General features: G+C 39.7%; 1 pseudogene; it reads right to left on the reverse strand.

The window, feature by feature from the left end:
- Positions 1–5,421: 5,421 nt before the first annotated feature.
- LOC129084040 (histone H1.0-like) lies at positions 5,422–6,000 on the reverse strand (annotated as a pseudogene).

The following is a 6,000-nucleotide window of genomic DNA, read 5'->3' on the forward strand; positions in this document are numbered from 1 at the left end:
AAGTATTTTAGTGGCTTAAAACAGCATTTATTATCTGACAGTATCTGTGGGTCAGAAATCTGAGCCTGGCTTTGCTATCTTTGCTGGATGTCTCTGGATCAAGCTCTCTCATGAGGTTATAGTCAAACTGCCATCAGGGACTGTGGTTTCATATGAAGGCTCAACAGGGAAAAAGGTCTTTTAAAGTTTAAGACATATTTATAATGCTAAAGTCCTTCTTCACTAATTCCAATATCCGGGTCATCTGTGAGTTTCCTCAATTGACCATTTTTTCTCTTGATAATGGATGAATTTTAGCCTTCTTTCTCACTTATCAGGGAATCTTTTAAATTTACACTAGACATAGAAAGACTCCTGATTGTGTTATTTTTTTCTGAGTGTTGAATTTTGTTCAGGCAGAACATTAAAGCATTGGTGGATCACTTTGATTCTGTTGAAGCTTATTGTAGGCTTTTACTGGAAGTTTATTTCTATTTCAGGTTTTCTTTCATTCTAGGGTTTTGCCCTTACTTATATGTCATGGCTCTTACTCCTTTTTGGAGTCTGAATAAGGTCTCTCTACTCTGACTAGGCCAGAACTCCGGTATCTTCATAGTCTTGTGCAGCTTCTGAAACCTAGGTTTGCTTTCAGTTTTTCCAGCTGTCGTTTCCTGATATGCTTTACAGAGCCTTGACCAGCGCATATACAGCTTAAAATTAGGACAAGGGCCCAAAGAAAACCTGTATTCAGTTTCCTGCGGCTACTCCTTTGTGGCTCCCTCCTTTCTACGTACCTGGTACTGCAATTTCAGCCACATTAGCAATTCCAACCTTCAATCAGTTTAACTGCTCCAATTTCCTACACATCGTTCAGAAAATTCCCCCAGGATGAATATAGAGCTCTCATTTTCTGCTTTTCTCTGAAGGATTGCAGTCATGCACCACTACATAACGTTCAATGCCTAAAAACATCGTTCTATGTATTTTGTTAAGTTTAATAGTTGTTCTTGTCAGAATGAAGCCCCCAATGCTAATTGCTCTACCCTATCTATACCAGAAGATCACAAATATTTAAGTTTTTATAGATCAATTTTATTTTTATATAGCAAGAAATTAAAGGGAGGCAAACCTATATTATGTGATTTCTAGTTTAGTTTTCTACGCGACGGGAAATACATGTGACTTTTATCAAATACATGTTTGGTTCCTATAATTTTAATAATCTCAGCTTGCACTGAGGATGATCTATAAATTCATAAAAATAGAATCAAGATTCTACCTGGGTTGAAACCTATATAACTTTATTAACCAATATCACCCCAATAAATTTAATGTTTAAGTGACTGTAAAAAATAAAGTCTAAAAAAAAAAAGACTTTACTTCACTCAGTCCCAAGTAGCATTCAGTTTTTGGAGTGCATGGGCAATTTAATAACTCCATTCTCCTTTGACCACTGGCTCTAAGACCAAATCTGGTGCAAACTTGCGGCTGCTAAGCCCCAACGAACTCAAAGGTAGAAGAGGTAACGTATGTACTGAATTAAGTGCATTTCACATTTTCTACAAAACAGTTGTACTTGCTATTTTTTCATTCTGCTTTCCAAGAACTTGATTCTTTCACAATTGTGGAAAAGACCATGCTCTGTGTTCACCAAACTCCATTTCTTTTTCCTTTATAGAGGTGCACTGGATTTCTGATGCAAATTTGAGTTGGTCTTGAATGGGCTCATAATGGAATTAATGCTGGAAAACTCCATGGTTTACTGCTGTAAGTTTAGCAGTGGAACTATGGACAAGTTAACCTCTTTGTACCCAGCTGTTGCATCTATAAAATAATTTACTGATGATTCTGGTTCTTGTGAAGAACAACATGGTACATAATAACCATTTAATAAATGTTAGTGATCATCATCATGATCAATGTCGTCATCACTAAGGTAAGAAAAGTCAGATGTTATTAGTACCGACTGCAACTCTGTCATTCATGTAAGATTGTGAAAAAGAATGTGAGCAATGCCATTTTGAATTTGTCTTTCCAGCCCTTTAGTAAAATATGAGTATTGTTACAAATGGCATACATGTTAAAGCACTTGAGATTCGTGATAGGTGTTTTGAAAGTAGAAGCCTAGGAATACATTTCTGAGCTAGATTTCTCTGTATTTCCAAAGAAACTTTCAACTGAATGTTAGAAAAGCCAGAGTATGCCATCTTGGAAAAGATATTTTTAAATTATGAAGAAAACAGCCTTAAGCAAGCCACCCACAGGTTTTTTCCTCATACTTTTTAAAACTGTTGTTTTGGAACCAACTTGTCATTCCTTTGTGTTTGCGCACACACATTAGACAAAACACAGGGGTGATGTTGGCACGAGTACCACCAATCAGAGCTCAAGGTAAATGTGCTATTTTTTCGCTAGTCAATTCTGGATCCTCAGGTTTTTGGAAGTATGGTAGAATCACATTCATCACAAGGTCCCAACAGACACATTAAGTTTTCAAATACATGAGGATTTGGATAATAAGGTAACCTGGCAAATAGAGCTTTGAACTTGGCAGTGTAGATTACTACATCTCCAGCACAGATTCACAAAGTATCTTTTCCATCTCCCTTGGTTTATGGACAGCCAACTACTGAGGCCAACTCATCCCACTAAACAAGGGTGTTATGTTCCAGGTTCACTGAATGTGGAGTTTCAAGAGAAGTTGTTTTTCCTTTTCATCAGTTAGCTAGGGTTGGAGAAATCCAAGAGTTGAAAACTTCACTATAACCTCAGGAACTACAAAGTGCTGTGCTTACAAAGCCACCCAACTACTTTTTTCAAAGTTTTTAAACCTACTAAAAGGTTGGCTCTTACATGATGCTCAAAAAACAGTGAATTGACATTTCCTGTCACCATCACAAGACAGCATGCAGATAAAGTGACTTTAGATTCAACCAGAAATACATGGCACCTTCTGGATCTGCTAAAATCTTAGTAGGCAAATTAGCACAAGTAATCTTACAATTATTCGATTACAACTAAAATACAATGGATGTACAAAGTACGAACTAAAATTTTTTGAGATGCTGGTCATAAATAAAGCTTCCTCAAGCATAAAGCTGTAAATCTGAACTTGGTTTTCTGTATGAGATTCCCAGGCAGGCCAAACACCTATGAAATTGAAATTTGTCCCTTAAAATATCATTGCTTAATACATTCATAGGGATTTACAAAGCCCATGGAATTGTCCATTTTATAAAGCTATAATGTTTTTGCTTAAGCATTACTTGGGACTTCTTTAAAAAAATTTTAAAAATGACCTGTTTTTACTTTTTAAAAAAATCTAATAAGAAAAAATAGATCTCATATTTCTGTTGCATTGAAAGGTTTGAGCTTCATGATTACTGGCATTGGCAGCAGATAGCATAAACAGTCCTCCTTAAATGTATTTTGATTAAATGCATTTAGAGTTCCATTTAACATGCATTTTGCTATGTTCAGTGTGGTACTAGACATGGGTGGAAAAACAGCAGGTATTTTTCCAAGCAGGAGGCATGAGATTGCTAAAATCCTCAGCCTTCATCACAGCATTAATTAGTATGTTTCACCAACCAAGGCTGTAAGATTTGTAAATGAAATTCTAGAAGGGGCATCAAGCTAGAACAGGATATGGAAGCCAAATGGAAAACATGAACCAGTAAAAGAAAAAAGCTAAACTAACTAGAAGTCTAAGTTTAGTTTTTGAAGTCAGTTCAAGTCTTGCATGCTTTAATTCTGATGTAATCTTAAGATGGTGGGTACAAACAAGAACTCAGAAACAGCTTTTGTAACTTTTGGACCAACTGCACATGAATCAGTTTGTTGATGGCTCTAATGATTACACAGTGGTCTTTGCTGAATTACATCTGAATTAAAATTGTCCTTCTTTAGGCTGAAATATAATAATGAATACTTATCAACAAGAATAGCCATCCTCCAAACACAAACACCCCCACAAAACTACTTACAAAACTTTGTACACATTATGTTACATCTTGTTGATTGGTAGATTGCATTATTTGTTGTAACATCAGCAAGACATACGCTCTAGCACGCTAGCACATTCTTCCTGTATGACAATGTGTTTGTTCCTTGTTCGTCCTGTTATTTGTCTCATTGCACATTCTAGTTAATGAGAAGATTGCTTTTCTGTGTGCAAGAATACTTTTCTGAGAAGAGGCGATTCTCTGGATTTGAAAAATATTCTATTTCTTGCAGGATGAGAAATTCCAACACATGTGGCATAGCAGGACCATGCCCATGATAGTTTTTATGGATAAAAAAAATTTCTCAGTTAGAGTCACAATCTATTAAGAGTGTTCTTCTTGTCCGCTGGCAAGTCTTAAAAATAAACAGCACACAAAATTAAAGAAGTGTACGCTAATTTTTTTTGTAACTCTTCATTTTAACTCCTCAGATGGAATAAGTGTTATCACGATGCATAAAGTGTTTTTCTTTTTTTTTCTTTTGCAGTTTTTATTTTAAAGTTTTAAAATTATGAAGACAGCAAATTCTTCCCTGCACAAATAACACTTTTTGTTTTTCTTTTTTTATACCAAAAAATGGGGAAGGGTTACAATGTGCAATTGCGCACATTCCTATATTATGAGAAAGACGACTGTACAGGTTTTTTCTCCCAGCTCCCATGGGTGAAACAGTAAGTGCTAGCTCTAGATAGATATATACACATTTACATGCACATACACAGACCTAGCTCTGTAAAACTACTTAGCGAATGAAAAAACGACCGCAGTATGTCTTACTGTCCACTCCCCACCCACTACCCCTCCCCCATCTACCAGTACTTAGAAAATACTCAGAAGTGAAAGAGGTTGGGAAGTTTTTAAGTGGCAGTGGCAGGACTGGAGACTCACCAGACCACCAAAGCCACCTCTTGTACAGGAAGCACCAAAAAACCAAGGGAATACAATCCAAGTGTGTGGACAAACCCAAGTTTCAACAGGGCTCACTGAGGCACTTAGCGGACTGACTCCCCACCCTTCCCCCAAAGCTTCCACTCCCATAACAGGAGACTTCCCGAAGCCACGAAGACCCTCCCCGCCATGGCTAGTTTCCAGCTGAGAGAAGGCACAGCTTCTCAGACCAGCTGTCATTTTGATGCCCCTCTCCCTTCTCCAGGACTATCGGGAGGCCACCCGGACTAACAGAAGTGAGAAGGAAACTGGATTTGGATCCCCCACTGCTCCGCATTGGGAGGTGGAAGTCAGCCCAGAGGGTTTATCTCACCTCCCTGCTTGGTGTCCAGCTGCGGCCGCCCCTCTGCTCCCCACCAAGGTCCTGAAACTCACAAGGGCGGCTCAACCTAAAGCTCGCTTATGTCGAAAGATACTCCTACCAACCTCGCAATTCCTGGGCTCCCTCTCAACTAGCCAGGCAGGAGTGTCCACAAGAAAGGCTTCAATGTCACTTCTTGTTGGCCCTCTTGGCACTGGCCTTGGGTTTGGGTTTCACTGGTTTGGCCTTCTTAGGCTTGGATGCCTTGACTGGCTTGGCTTTGACAGTCTTGGGTTTTTTGGTTTTCTTGGCATGGCAGCCAGCTTCTTCTTGGCCTTCTTGACTGCGGTGGCTTTGGGCTTCTTGCTGGGAGCTTTGGAGGCTGCCTTCTTGGGTTTGGCTGCCTTCTTTGGCGCGGCCATCTTCTTGACTTCCTTCTTCGTCTTTCTGAAGGCCACCGACCTCAGGCTCATCGCTTTTGGCCAGCCGGAAAGACCGTGAAGCACCCACTCCTTTGGTCTGCTTGAGGACCCCGGGGGTAGGTAGGCGCTTGATGGACAATTGGATCTGCAAATCGGCGTTCTCGCCCACCTTGTAGCGGCTCTTGATGTACTTCTGCACGGACTGGCGCGAGGAACCAGCACGGTTCTTCTCCGCCCGGATGGCAGCTACGATCATGTCTGAGTACTTGGGACGGTCTGTCGACTTCTTGGAAGCCTTGGCCCGCTTGCGCTTGGCTGCAGGAGTAGATGTGGAGTTTTCGGTCAT

Source organism: Pteronotus mesoamericanus, unplaced genomic scaffold, assembly GCF_021234165.1.
Source record: "Pteronotus mesoamericanus isolate MK-2021 breed Mesoamerican mustached bat unplaced genomic scaffold, CSHL_Meso_final scaffold_174, whole genome shotgun sequence".
NCBI classification, from domain to species: domain Eukaryota; kingdom Metazoa; phylum Chordata; class Mammalia; order Chiroptera; family Mormoopidae; genus Pteronotus; species Pteronotus mesoamericanus.